At 37.0% G+C, this 15,446-nt stretch overlaps 1 protein-coding gene across 2 annotated transcripts in view; it reads left to right on the forward strand.

Moving 5' to 3' along the window:
* Positions 1–15,446, forward strand: part of ARVCF (ARVCF delta catenin family member) — a 259,867-nt gene that overhangs the window by 10,827 nt on the left and 233,594 nt on the right. For both annotated transcript variants that reach the window (XM_069030537.1, XM_069030538.1), the window contains exon 3: positions 4,664–4,730. The gene's annotated coding sequence lies outside the window, so the exon portion shown is untranslated. The remainder of the gene's footprint in view (positions 1–4,663; positions 4,731–15,446) is intronic.

The raw sequence follows: 15,446 nt of genomic DNA on the forward strand, positions 1-15,446 counted from the left end.
ACTAATGCATGCAGGCATGGTCAATAAATTTCATGGTTATACATCTCATTGTCATTTTTGAAGCTCATTGATTTAAGCAGCTCACGCTGATCAAGAATACTACAACAGGCAGCACAGCCTCATATGCTAACAGGTACAAAGTGGAGGAGTCTTATTTCAGTCAAAAACTGAGGAAAAATTTGCTGTTAAGTGTGAACTGAATGCTGGAGCAAGTTGGCCAGAGATTGTGGAGATCATACTCCTGGAGATTTTCAAAACCTGACTGGAAAAGATCCTGAGCAACTTGTTCAAATTGACTCTGCTGTGAGCAGGAGGGTTGCCAGGTGATATCCAGGGGTGTTTCCAATCTGAGCTGTTCTGTGTCTACTGTGCAAAAACCAGAAAGTAGTTCCAGGGTTGCTAGACAATCTCCCTTTATATTTCTCACCAGTGGGGATAAGCCAACAGTAACTCTCCCCTTGCCTGTGCTGGTTGTGAAGGGGGAGCTGGATGGACAGAGCTGAGTCAGGCTGGGATGTGGCTGCAGGTCTGAGGGCACCATTAGCAGCTGCATTTATGAGACCACAGTTTGTGTTTTTTAACCAACTTGGTTGTATCTATTTAAATTAACATTTAAGGTCAAGCTTCTGCCGTTAGTGCAATAAAGAATTTTAAGAGGTTTATTCAAATTTACATGCTTCCACTGTCACTTTATACAGCTGTCTTCAAAGCATTTTGACTTACATTGAATATAATCTTCTAATGAGTTTTGTTTTTGCCAGGAGATACATGTTTCTTCCATTATCTTGTTTGCTTCTATTTGTACTTTGTGAGTAATATTTGCATTTACTTTTCTACAGTACCATGTTGGTAACAGCAGCAGGAAGCCATAGTTAGCTCAGCTGGAACATTTTGGCCTCTGGAGTTCTTGTTACTGCATTCAGAGTAAGAAATAACTGCCTGCTTATCTTTGCTTATATTTGGATACTCTCATCCCCTTTTTTGTTCAATATTCCTTTATTGGTTAGACATAAGACAGCTGGTAAGAATAGTAAATCCAAGTTGATTGTAACAGATTTTGTCTGACATTGGCATGTCTGTAACTAGGAAGATGAAAACAATGTGCAGTGAATATTTTGGACAAACTGAAAGAATTTGCTGAAATAATTCATAATTGTCCTGCCTGCTAGACTGGATAAACAAACTGAAAATTATTTCCCTTTATTTGTGCACATTTTTGAAGAGCCTCAGAATTGCTGTGATGGTGTATTGAGCTGTATTTCTGCTCAGATCTTTTTTGTGGACATATTTCGTGTTACCTGTAACTTCCATCAGTGCAATCTTCTGTGGAGAACATGTCCTGTGGCTGGACTGGGAGAGCTGTGTTCAGTTTGTACCTCAACAACTGGTCTGCATTAAAGCACCTTGAAGACATATTTGTAATATTAAAATAAAGGTGCTTAGCCTTTGTTTAAAATCCTGTCTCTCTGGAAGCAGGTTACCTAATGAGCATGTTTTACTCATCTCATGGGGACAAAGCCTGAGCTGTTAAATTTGTGGCAGCAAAACGAAACAATTTTTGAACCAAGTCATCATTTTCAGCATCAATAGAAGGTCATGCCCTTGTCAGCTGGCGTTGGTTCTGCATAAGGTTCCAGTCAGAACTGGCTGCGTTATGCTTAGAGCTGCTCTTTAACAGACCTTCACCCTTCACTCTGTTTGGAGCTGCTGCCATGGTGGGTCTATTGAATATTTATGAGACTTATTACGAGACTCCTTCTTGCAGTCAGAGTGTAGACTTGTTAGTTCTCGTCTGGCAGAATGAAGTTTGTTCAAGCTCATGAAAGGCTCTACTTCCATCATTTCTTCTCTGCTTACTGTTGTGTGTTAAGCCATGATACTGATTTAAGTTCAAAATACAACTCCACTTGTACTACTACAGTAGTTTCAAGGTTGGCTTGGTTCCTGAGAAATTCAGACCTTGAGGGACCTAGAGTTTGGCAGACTAAACTTTTTAAACAAGGTTATGAGTGAAGGCTGGAAAGCTTGTTCTCTTGCTCTGCTGCTTGACTTAGCTAATGTTTCACTCATCTGTAGTGTATAGAGATACCCAAAATCACACTGAATCCTCACCCCTTGCAATTTTAAGAATACGACATTGCAAAAAGTTAGGGATCTGTTTTAATAGTAGGTGATTTTTTTCATCAGAAATTTTTACAGTATGCTTGAATTTCTCTTCCCATAAGCATCTTCAGATGATGGAAAGAGATGAATTTTTAATCAGATGTAAATTACCAGAATGTTAAAGACACTTTTTGAGCAAAGTTGCTCACAAAAGAGAAGAAGTTATAGCATACATAAATGTAAGTTATAGATAATTACAGTTTCTGCCTGAACTCTTGTCAGGTCTTACAGGGATATGTAGGGAGCAGGGTATCCAGATTTGTAGCTCAAGTGATACATTGCTTCATTGAAAACTTACATTAAATCACCTTACTGTCAACTTCTGCTTTTCTTACATCATCATTAAGAAATTCACTGATTATTTGCTTTTTTTAAGTACGCCATAATTTTCCACTTGTTTTGAGAGTAGAAGCTTTTAAAATGGCTCATACAGGATTGACATATTCAATTAAAAATAATTTTAGAAGTGCAGTTTCGGATTTATTGCAATGTTTTAAAATTTTATCAAGCTACTAAGTGGCATTTTTTAATACATAGTATTGTCCTGCTGATGTCTGTTTAATATTATTTCTGCTTATTATTATAACCGCATTTTTTTTGGATTAGAGGAAATTGTGTGTTCATTTTATTCTTTGGAAAAATGTTTTTAAAAGGGCAAGCATTGGCAAGATTTTGCTTCTGACCTCTGGATTGAATTGCTCATCAGGCAAAGTCTGAATTGCTAATAAAAATGAAACTTTTGAGGAAAATTCTTGCCTGGGGTTGGATTTGTACTGATTCAACACATTTTTTATGATTATACCATCTCCCTCCATGCTGTTTCTGGAACAACATGACCCTTTTAATGAATTTCATTTTGTGACAAACTGAATTCCCATGTACGTGCTCTACTTGCTTGTGTGTTTTGTGTTTGTGATGCAGTTTCTCCTTTGTTCTGCAGCACTTAAAAGCATTTACTTGTCAAGAGTTGAAGATAAATAAAGCATCCTGTTAGTAATTAGCTAAATTTTCGTTGTGTCATCCTAAAGGCAATGGAATTACTGTATCAAGACATAGTGTTGTCTTACAATTTGTAAATTGTGAAATGAAACATAAAATTTACCATGGAAGGTGACGACATGTGGGGAGAAGATATGGAATTTTGTAGGCAGCCAAATGCTGACTTGCTTACAAGAATTGTGGGGAAAACCCCAAAGTCTTCCTTCATAAAAGCAGTCTGCAGCTAGTTGTGTTCGTCTTTCTTAGATCACTTAAAAAAAATCAGTTTCTTAGGCATAAGAAGCTGTTTTTCCCACTGAGTGCACTTACATCCTTTGTGGATCTGAGTGTTCGTCAGTTTTTCTCTGGTGTTAGTGGGTTCAGATGAGGCCTTGTGGGTGAGCACTCTTCATCCAGAACAGTAAACCCCCCCCAACAAAAACAACCCCTAATTATTTGTGATATTCATTACTTAAATCACTGCTGTAAATCCCTCTATGTCAGTGTGACTGTCCTACAAATCCAGTGTAGCCAGCAGTAGAAGGGCCAATGGTCAGTGGTGCTTTGGCATTGTAGTACTATAGCTACACTTGGGCATTGATTGATTGATTGATTGATTTATATATTTATTTCTCTGTGTCTGCCCAATATGTAGTGATAATCAAGAATTATATGGTACGACTATTCCAGCCTGTTGCTTTCTTCTTGTTTTTAACTTAAACATTCTGGAGAGAGATCTGAGATCTAAATTTTTTTAGATTTTAAGTTTAGGGTAAAATTTATCCTCTTCTCTCCTGTCAGCCCCAGTGGTGCTCACTCGTAGTATTCTACACTGAAGGTGTGACTTCCAACTTGCAGTGTACCTATGGAATTGGGTGTATTTCTAGCTTGGAAAGAAAGGCAGGTAAAAGAGTTGGAAATTTATGATTTTTGGAGTTAAAATAAACACAAAGAAAAAATTGATCAAAACATGGTAAAATGTAGCCCAAGAAAGTGTTTGTATTCCTTGGGAATTAAAACTTTGTATTACTGTTAACTCAATATGAAAAATGCTTCAGCTTCCTTGTAACTTCATATATGTTTGTGTTCTGTAGAAAATATTCTTTTGTGTATGAAACAAGTATTAGGTCAGTGGAACCAGGTGTATGATCCAGGAAGAATACATTTAAGCAAAGAGAAAGTAAGGAGAAGCATCTTGGCTATTTTTGCATCTCATTACAGTACACTTAAAACAAGTGATTTTTGGATTTTATGACCCAGAGATTTCAGTTGAAACTTTTCCACATGCTAGAGCATTCAAACCAGATAGAAATTTCAGCCTTGAACTTTGATGTTGGGAAGCAGGAACTGTACAGGCTGATGAAAGCCTTGACTTCAGGTGTTTTGAACTAGGAATAGCAGTGCAGTTTTGGCACGTGTTGGGCTGTATATGGATGTTGTGTCATTCCTCAGGTCAACAATCCTTCAGTTACACTGGTTATAGAGTTTGTTCAGAGTTTGATCTGCCTCTTATGTTTTCCAGGGATATCCGTAACTGAGTTGTGCTTTATGAACAAGGGGAGGGGCCTAACAACCCGCCTGAAAGGGTGGTAAGAGTTGGCAAAATTTCTTACATTTCTTACATTATTACATGTGTTTGTGTGTATGAAATCAAGAAAGCAAAATTGTCTGGGACAGTAAATAGAAAGATTTAAAAAGTAAGTCTTACAGTTGACATTCTTTAGCCAACAAAGTGATAAAAGGCTATGTTCTTTTTATAGTAACATCCTGCAGTGACCTTTCTCTCAAGCAGAAGGACTTTTGAACTGAGTATGGCTAAAATATGCAAGAGTTTGAATTAGCCTGCTTGGAATAACAAATCACCAAATAAAAACAAATGTTTGTTATAATCAAAATGTAGAATGATCAACTGCATATAATGTAGCTAATAATAAAGCTTCCAAAACTTTATACATGGGCCTTTTCAAGATGTTTTGTTCTGTCTGGCTTTTAGACAAGAGGTGAACTGACTTCCCACCTCCTTACTGCCCTTTCTCGGCCCCTCGGTTTTGTGTTCAGCTGTACAGACAGATTTCATTTGGGGTTGTTCTCGGAGCTCTGTGTGCAGAAATCTGTGGCACGGGAATGTTGCACTGTTCTAAACTCAGTAGTTACCTACGGGCGTGGTGGGGTGTGGGCCTTGCCGTGGCAGAACCTCCTCGCTGTAGGTGAAGGGCCCTTGGCAGAACAACACAGTCAACGTAGGCAAAGACCAAGCAATTTATTAATTTGTATGACTTTCACTGATCTGAGAAGTCATTACTGAGACCTAACCAGGCAGAAGTTTCCTTACACAAGGAAAAGTCATTTACATTGGGATAAAGGAACATAATTTAAAAAGCCTGGTCTCTTAAATTACTGAAACCAGAAGACAGCTGTACTGTCTAAATGAATAAAATTGATTGAATAATTCAAACTTTTAAAAGCTTTCATTTCTTTTTATTAGTCTCCTTTTAAATTTGTTTTAGGGAAAGTACATTTTTGGGTAAAAGATGGGAGTACAGTTTACACAGTACAATCAAAACTGAAAGCTACTGCTTCTGAATATCCTAAGCAATACAGAAGAGGTGGGAGATTTCTTAGGGGATTTGTCGCTGTAATAGTCACCCTGAGGTGAATCTTGTAGTGTTTAGAGCAAAGGAAAATGATTGTAGGGGTGAAAGGGAATAAAGTGACAGGAACAGAAGGTGTTATCTCTTACCAAAAAGCCTGACTACTCATTCAAAATTAGGTAAAAAGGTAGCAGGCAATCAAATGAAATGCTGTTGGTAGAGACATGACAAACATATATCTGTCATTATTTTGCAGTATATTTGTGAAGGAATGTACAGCTTTTAAAATCTTTCTGCTTTTTCTACTCTGAAGAAACAGTACTAATTGTCCTATCATTACCAAAGGGCTTTTTTACAGAGTTCATGACTAAGACTGATTTCTTGTTTCAGAAGTGAGGTATTCTTGATATTCCTTTTAAAGAGTATGTCACCCTTAATCAGGAGAGCCATACATTTTCAGAATGATGGTGCTTTTAGTTTATTGCTCATCAGCCCTAAAGAATGCTGGTCATTACAAGTGCAACTCATTGACTGAGACTGCTAACTTATAAAGCAATTCTAGGTTTATTTTGATTGGTTATTGGTTTGTGGCTTTTAGTGATGAGATTGAATTGCCTTTCTGTGCAATAGACATTGTGGTGGAAAATCTAAAAAGTTGGAGCCATTTGGAATTGCTCTTACTCCCACTGAGGTCAGCAGTAGCATTTCTGTGGCTTTCAGTGGGAGTAACATTATACTGTCTGAATGTGAAGACTTTTCTTTCAAAAAACACTTATAATAGTCTGCTTTAATTAGGGTTTCATGAAAACTAAGTAACTATTGTACTATTTGTTTATGGATAAAAAAGGTATTTCCTAAGTAGGAGAAAGAAGTTGTAACCATTTCTGTTGTGCCAGCATACTGGGTTTCTTAATACCTACAGCTCTGAAAGTCATTGCACCACAAAAATTGGTTATTTAGAACTGTTTTGATTATATACTCCAGTGTGTTTTATTATATTGTCTGTAGGAGTAGGTCTGAGCAGACAGAAGGCCTTCTCACAAGGGAGTGTTGTGGGATGAATACCTATTGGAGTAGTGGTAGACATGGCTAAATTCTGCCATTGCAGGTATTACTGGTCATGTGAACAGGGAATCTGGATTGGAGAGGAAGCGTGTCATCTCCGGAATGCATGTAGGTTTCAAAACTGTGTATTAGTTCTCAACTTTTAATAAAAGGTTAATTATTATTAGTAGCATTTTCGTGGATGTCATTTAAGAAAAAGGTTATTTTTTACAAAGGTAAGCATTTCAAACAGTGAGATGCTGTATTTGCTATGCAATAACTGTCATAAGATTTTTTTTTTTTTAATCCCCTGTATGAAGATGCTGCTACAGGTGAATTTGGCATATAAGCTTCTAGCCCACGGTTGCCCAGAAATGATTTGTGAAACATGAAAAATAAGTGCCTTTTCAGAAATTAATACTAAATAGTCATCTCTAGAACTGTAGTTGTGTGATTTAAATGGTCAGTTTTTCTTGTGGTATACAAAATGGAGTTAACTTGATTTGAAATGTGTTCCAGACTGCCAGATTTCAGACCTCAGCCATCCAGATTGGGTGTTTTCAAGCTGTTAGGAACATTTTTTTTTCCTTGTAATTAATTTTCTTTCCCTAATTCATTGCTTGTAAATTTATGGCTGCTTATTTTGGGTTTCTACCATATTTTCTGGAATGATCAACAGTGATGAATTAATCTTAATTGATGGATTACTATACATTAATCAAACTCTTACTTAATGTGCTTGATATTTCTTGTGAGTAAGCTATTTTTTAAAACGTTGTCTGTGGTTAAGTTTATTAAATTAAGACTTGGGCGTGTAAGAGTCTTTGTCACATACGGGAAGCACAAGCTATGACCCAAATACTCAAATTAGCCAAAGTTAGCATTTTGTTTTATAAGCATTTGCCACACAAACAAATCTGAACTAAGTAATTTTAGAAAGGAATTCCCCCTCCACATAGTGTACATTATATGTAGATATCAATTAGGTATTTTTCATCTGTAGCTCTTGGAAAATATTTTTATCTGGTTTATCTGATGCCAAGTCTATTTATCTTGAATGGGAAGTTTTGCTATTGTCTCTGCATGACATGGTTTACAAACTAAGTCTGATGACTTTGTGTTGTGTGTCTGAGAATTTACCTCTACATGGTCATCTTTAGTTAATGATCATACAAGCCTTCCAGAATTGCTGCTGAGTCCTACTTTTGCCTTCATTGTTATCTACACCGTGGTAGTGCCTTTGGTGGTGTTGAATAGATATCAAAAAGTATGTTGGATTCTTATGTACAATATGCATGGATTTAATTTCTTACATTTCTTGATGGAAATTTGGAATCACTTAATTCCTAATTTAAAATGGTGGCCTGTTTGAAAGCATGGGGATTTTGCCCTGGTGCTGCTTTGACTCGTCTTGGTTTATTGATGCCAGCTGGAGAGTTGAGCTCTTTCACTTAACCCAGATGAGGTCTGGATGATCAGCCCCTGGGATGTTGGAGTTGCTCCCATACATGCTCAGGTCTTCTCCTAACAAAGATGACAGCAACAGGAGCAATCCTGGTGCTCTGCAGCAGTGCTGTGACAGGCTGTGGTTATTTTCCTCCACTTCACTGTGTAGCTACATAGCACTAACAGAAGATAGGTTGTATTGCTATAAATAGTATTTTATGGTTTGATCAGGTATGGTTTAAAAAATTATATTTTACTTTAGTGAGCATCAGTACTACTGTAATGCTGATTTCTGAAACAGGCAGATTTTTTCAGTAGGGTGTCTACTAAAAGTATGCAAAATAGCTTACCTGTCTGAAGTAGAATTTCATTGAATTGCCTGGCTAAGGTTGGCCTTAGAAGTCTATATGATACATCATTGTGTGCTGCCTTGCTCTCTGCTTCATGGCTTGGAGAAAACCTGCTTCATCTGAAATGCATTAGTATTCAAAACCTGGATACTCTTCTGGACTCAAAGGACTGATAATCTGTATTTGGGATATGCATGTGGAAACATGCTAATGTACACCTATCAATGGAGCTGTACATCTTTGCACACATTAGTATTGAAAACAAATATGCAGCTTCTGATCCTTGAGATCTATCTGGCAGCGTTTCCATTCTGGCCAAACATGCAATGCAACTCCTCTGTCATATCTTTGCTGGCGTATTCCCAGATGCCATACCAAATTTCCCATATGGATCCAGTGAGGAGATTAAAAGTTTACAATTTAATATGTACTTTCATAGCAAGAGTCATGGTAGGCCTTTTTAATGTTCATTCAGTGTTCTTGGAGACATCTCTGGCAATAGTGGAGTAAGATGGGCATGGTCTATTAAAACTACAGTGAATAAAACTTTAGGACTCAATCTCTTGATCTAAATTTCTTACAGCAACATCTCTATAGAATTGACAAGACATAAATATTAGACAAATTTTCTCTTCTTATTTAGATCCATTAAAGGCCTTTCCAAGTGGATAAAGGAAACTTAGATGATGAAAATAATTAAACAAGAAATACAAAGCATTAGCTTAGAAAAATGTTATAATACCTGCCCCTTAATAAGCCTCCCCTCAGAAGTATATCCTCACAGAACAGGTACAGATGGAATTGAAATGCAACCAATTTAGCTGCTGCACCATCCCATGGTGACTGTTTTTAAAACTTTTTCTTCTTTATACTTCTTCTTAAAAAGTATACTTTATAAAAGACAACAGGCAATTTTATTTGGCTTTGGGTACTTTCTTGGTTTCTTGTATTTTCAGTATTATTCTTCCATTGTAAACTTTCATGCCTTACGGTAAGCATTGATTTTTTTGAATTTTTTTTTCCTTAAAGCTATATATGGTGTATAAATTGGTGCTGGGTTTCAACAGGGATGTACATGGAACAAGTCTTCCAAAAGTGATTTTCAGCTTTGTTGTAGAAACTTGTTGGAAATTGTCAATAAGAATTTTGTGAGACTTTACCTTGCACAACTTAAGTGTAGGGTCTTCCTGTTAAAAGCCTGATGACTTTGTTGAATTTTGACAGAGGTTCTTAAAATACCTATACCGTGAAGTCAAGAGCATTTAGACTCTAATAAAACAGTCCCCTTTGCATTTTAGATTTAAAGCTGAATTCTTCCTCCATCTGGAGCGTTATGCATGAACAACTGCAGAGATGCGTTGTCCCATGAGAGTTCTGGCAGGGATTGTTTCCCTGGAACAGTGCTCTCAGGAGCAGAAGGGAAACGTGCCCTGATCTGTCTCAGAAGCTAAAAGCATCGCTTGTTCCTCCTCTCCTTCCTGACTGGAATTCCAGTAATTGTTGTAGCTTTGGCATCACCCACATCAGTAGAAAGGGAGACTTTGTTTCTTGCCACTGCTCCCTACCATTGCCAAGATGGATCTTGGGCATTTTTGACTGGGGATATGAGGGCCTATTTATCTCATTAAAATGATCATTATCATATCCTATTGTTGACATTATCTTCAGCATGTTCTTTCTTTTAATTGAATTGTAGCCTATTGTATGGTAATTCTTTGCTTTCCTAAAGTATTTCTTCTCAAGATATCTGTACAGAATCCGAACTGACAGCTAACAGAAGACTGACTTCATAATGCTGTAATGGATCGCAGTACTTCTTGTGTTGAGCATTTTTTCACTTGGCACTAGGCATTTGTGAAAATATTTGCTGGGGATTTTTTTCACATTTTTCTATATACATGTATAGGATGATATTTTGGCACAAAGATGTAACACTTCATTTAGTGACAAAGATAAAATTTTCAGCATTCTTGGAGGAAGTTTGTATTTGTTTGATAGTTGCACGTCACTCTCAGGGTATTTATAGATAACAGGGGGCAGCACAAAGATTAGATGCTTTCCAGCATGTGTTAATGCAGTATTATAACTTTCAAGAAGTTTTTTTTAATGGAGCTGAGTTTAGAAGGATGTTTGAAAACAGCCTTGTCACACATGTCATCAAGGTCAGAAGGGAGAGAAAGCAGACATTTCAACGTTCCAACTAAATTTTATGAAAGGACTGTAGAATGTAAGTGCTTGCTAACCAGTGAACTAGTCTCTTCATGCCTCTTGAACAGTCCTGCAGTAGAGATGATGCAGTTTATCCTGTTCCATGAAATTTTTAGCTCGCACTGCTTGGGACTTGAAGGTTAAACTTTCAAGTACTATAGTTGAAAAAAAGCCACTGATTGATTATGAACCCAAAGTGGCGTCATGAAAGCCTGGAGGGCATGGTGTGGAAAAACCCCTAAGTGAGGTTGGGAGTGTGTTGTCTGTACTTGGAAATCCTCTAATTGTTCATGTAGTGGAGAACAGAGGTTCATTCTTGCTGTTTATAGACAATGGAGGCTCTTTTGGCATTTTTATCATGGTTCTCTACCATCAGTTCTGGAGAAATGTGAGCAGTTGGTTCCATGTTGTAGCAGCTCAGTGGTGGTGAATACAGCTTATTCCTTGGAGTGCTGCTTTAGAACACCTTTTAATTTCAAATAAACATCCAACTGAAAAACACTTCGCTGAGCACTGGACCTGATTAAAACTATCATTACATGTTTCTGCATGTAGTAATTTAAGCTTGTTACTTACAGTTTTGGGAAGCTGACGTGCATGTTGGTAGCATTCAGTTGTTAATTAAAAAACACATAAATAAGTAAACATCAGCTAGACTAATATTATGCCCCCAGACCTGGAGGTATGCAGCCTCATCAAAAGCAGACTTTCTGTAATACCCTTTGTGTGCCAGTGACATTGAAGGATAATGCTGCTTTATGTTATTCTTTTAACATGAAAAAAAATTCTGCTGATTTATTGGATTTAGTCCAGACTTAAACCGCTGTAGAAGCGTACTACTGCTGTGTAAACCCTTTCTGCCAGCAGGTGGAAATATATATACAACTCATCCTTTGACTTATGTCTGTCTTTCACTGGTGGATGTTTCTCTCCCAATCACTGAAGCTGAAGGTTTGTAAAAATTCTTTTTAAAAGTTCAACATAATGGATCTTGCTGTGCCAAAACTTGCAGGTTCTTCTCATTAACAGAAACTGGAGAGTCTAGACTTTCTGAAAGATAGGAATACTGGAATAATGTTCTGTAGTACCCACTACAGGTAATTAAAAGCTGTAAACCATGGTTAAGATGTCTGTGGTATGTTTCTGGAATGATTTTCTGTGGAATGGATTTCCTCTGTTGACCCTGGGACTGCTGCATTGCAGTAACTATGCCTGTGGTATAGTACTAAGCCCATATAAGCATGGTCTTTGCTATGAGTTTGTGGTTGACACAGAGCTTCTCTGGCTTTTCATGGCCATCTTTGCTGTTTGGAATTCAGAACTAGTCATGCTATTTTCACACAGTAGGACATTATATTGAAAATAACATCACAGAAGTAATACTTCCTGTTAGAGTTTACATAAGATCTGAATTAGATCCTAGCTTTGTATTTGGGATCGAAGTTTTGTACAATTTCCATTACTATATAAATACTATATGGTAAAGAGTTGCTATTATTTATGCCATTTCAAAGGAAAGTCAGACTTTCAGGGCAGGCAGAGTTGTGGGATAATAAGCTTGACAAGGCACTAGGTGAGATATTGTAGATCCAGTTATTAAGTACTAAGAGACTGAGGAAGACTGTATTGAAGTTAAAAGAAGATATCTTAGAGGCATTGATACTTGATGTTTAGAAGGCAAAATCTAGAAAGGAATTAGAAGGCTTTGAAGTCTGTAGCTGGATGATGGTGGAAACAAGGGATGGAGCACATGTCTGGAGTTACAGAATAGCAAAAAAAGCTGTTTGTTTTTATAAAAAGTAGTGACATTTGTAATACAGCATTCAGTTCTATTAAAGCTACATCAAAGGAAGCTAAATAAGAAAACCCATGGGATTTTGAAGATACCATTCTGCATTTCTTTATTGTCTCTAATCCCACCCAAAGGTGAATTCCCAAATGTGGGAGATCTTGCAAGCTTATACTGTGTTAGGTGACTTATGAGCTGAGCCTGTACTCAGTGGTGTGCATGATTTTTCTGGGTTGGAAGGAAGGAGTTACAGACAAATGTAGAGCCTGTGGAAAAAAGGTCTTCACTCACAACGGAATTTGTCAAGCAGATATACCATGGAATTTTTCACACTTGCTAATGGCTAATGGACTGTCTGGCAGGTCAGTTTAAGTAGGAAGACTCTTGGCTTCCTTTTTTCTGTATAGCACCGTACGAGGAGAGAGCATTGCTGCATCATCCAGTGCTTTTGGGGTGTTACACTGAGAACTGATCACACCCTGATTAACTTGTGAGAACAGGCAGCTCACAGCATAACACTATTCTTTTTTTTTAAATTTATTTTCCACTCTTGTTGCCTGCTTGATTAATATTACAGCTATTTTTGCCTGAAACACAGAATTATTTCTCTGTACAGTTCTCATTGAGAGATCCAAAGGGCTTCTTTCCTAGTATACCACAATTAAATAGGAAAAGGTTATCTAGCCTTTCTGAGAACTCATTTAAAATGAGGGTAATAAGAATATTTTCTCAATTTTTTTTTTCTGAATAATAATGTGCAGAGATTACATTTTGCGTCTTGGTCCAAAATCCCGTCAGTTCTTCCTTGGCATTTGAAGAAGATGGCACTGGAAAACAGTGCATATGGGTTGGGTTTTTTTTATTTCTATAAGCAAGTTATTTTGATGTAATGAATAGAAGCCTATCTTCTGTCAGAAAGAGTTGATCAAATGCGAATTAAATAACCCGACTGTATTAAAGTCTGTGACTAAAATGGTAACTGTTAATATGATTCATTCAAAAGTGTAGGTATAAAATACAGTAGATAAAAATTTATCTTGGTCCACTAAAGTCAAGTTAATTGGAAGAAGGGCAGTGCAGGAGCAGGTGGCATTTTGTTCTGTCATATTGTGACCACAGGGTGTTTCAGAATAGTTTGAGTTTGTTAAATGGCAAATTTTGCTGGAAGGGATAAATGCAGGATTGTGTTTTGTCAATTTCTAATAGGAGTGGAATTTCATTAGCACTACTATTCATTTGTGTTGTGGGAGGAAGAGTAAAATAGATTCTCATTGACTTAAAATGTCACTGTCAATTCTAGCTGCTGGAATTCTCTGCAGTTTGTTGGCTGAATGTATGAAAGAAAATATGACTATGGGTCAGCCCTGTTCACTCTAATTAGGATCTGTGAGGTTTTGTGTGGGCTTACACATTTGTGGGGTTTTGTTGTTGTAGTTACATAACATTGTGCTTTTGTCTTCTAACACCCACACACTCTTTTTTTTCTGCTAGTGCTTCATATTTATTTCTGTAATGCAAACTGTCCTCTTGATTGCAGAAGCATAATTTGTTGTGCCTATACTTCATACCTTTCTGTCCCTGATCTCTTGGAAAGTCCTTGACGTTTCTTTGCTTTGTCTATCCAACATAATGTTTACATGATTTTCTTGTCCCACTGCTGACAGTTCTTTCTTCAGCGTTTTTCTCAAACTTGTGTTTATCTTCTCTTTAAAGAGCTGTACAACAGATCTATGTATCCTTATTTCTCTCTTCACATTTATTCTTCTTCTGTTCTGTCTTTCTAAGCTGTGTTCTTGTCACAAATTTCAGTATATTCCTTATAGGGCAGCCTTTGCAATCAAAGTCTGCATACTGGCAGAAAGACATGTATGGTTAGTTTTTGCTTTGGCTTAAACAGAAGAATTACCATCTCTGCCAGTTTCAAACACATAGACTTGGAAGCTGGCTACTAAATCCCAAACTCCTTGGAATAAGGTTTCTTATCTTCTTTTGTTTTGGTAGAAATACTTAGTAAAGATTACTGGAAAATTCCATCCTCCCTGCTGAAAGTGACAGATGATATTGATATGGAATTTCCTGCCAGTTGTTATGAGCAGCCTTCGAATTATGGCTGTCATGAAATTCTGTATTAGTGCGCAGTGAAGTGACTCGAAAATGAAGGAAATGAACTCAGAAATACCTGTTGTTCATCTCGCATTCAGGAGTACCACATTAGCTGAAAATCACTTCAGCCTCTTGTGACTTTCTGGCCCTGTAACTTGTGAAGATAAAGTGCCATTCTCCTGCAATCGTTTTCTATATGTTAAAAAAGAAAGTTGTGTGAGGAAATTATTTCATTTATAGATGATAAGTTTCCCCATCAAAATTTGTAATAACTGTGTTATTTTTTCCTGATTGTTTGTAAACTTGCCTAAATTCCCTCTTCCAATAACCTCAAAGGAAATTATATTACCAGGAAAGGTTTCATTGCTTGTTCTCTGATATTTTAAAGTTACTATCATTGATGTTCTCTACAAGTATTGAAGACCTCATCTTTACAGGTCTTTGAGGAAAAACGAGGTGTCCCTGCAAACACTTGCGTACTTCCTCCTTGATTCAGAGAGAAAAGTTTGATGTCTTTGTAGGAGCAATTGTTAATGGCAGTGTATTAGACACGGAGGGTTATTTGTCTAATTCCAAAAGAGCACATGTTAGACATAAACAATTACAAATACAAGTATTGTTAATCCCCCAACTGTTCTACAGTAGGTAAAGTCTAGCACTCCCTATTTTAAATACGGCTTTAGTTGAACTACTGCTTCTCAAAATATTTCCACTTATCTCTGAAGTCGTAATTATGGTATTCATCATATTTGAATATAATTGCTGCACTTTGCA

Source organism: Aphelocoma coerulescens, chromosome 15 (assembly GCF_041296385.1).
Source record: "Aphelocoma coerulescens isolate FSJ_1873_10779 chromosome 15, UR_Acoe_1.0, whole genome shotgun sequence".
Taxonomy (NCBI): domain Eukaryota; kingdom Metazoa; phylum Chordata; class Aves; order Passeriformes; family Corvidae; genus Aphelocoma; species Aphelocoma coerulescens.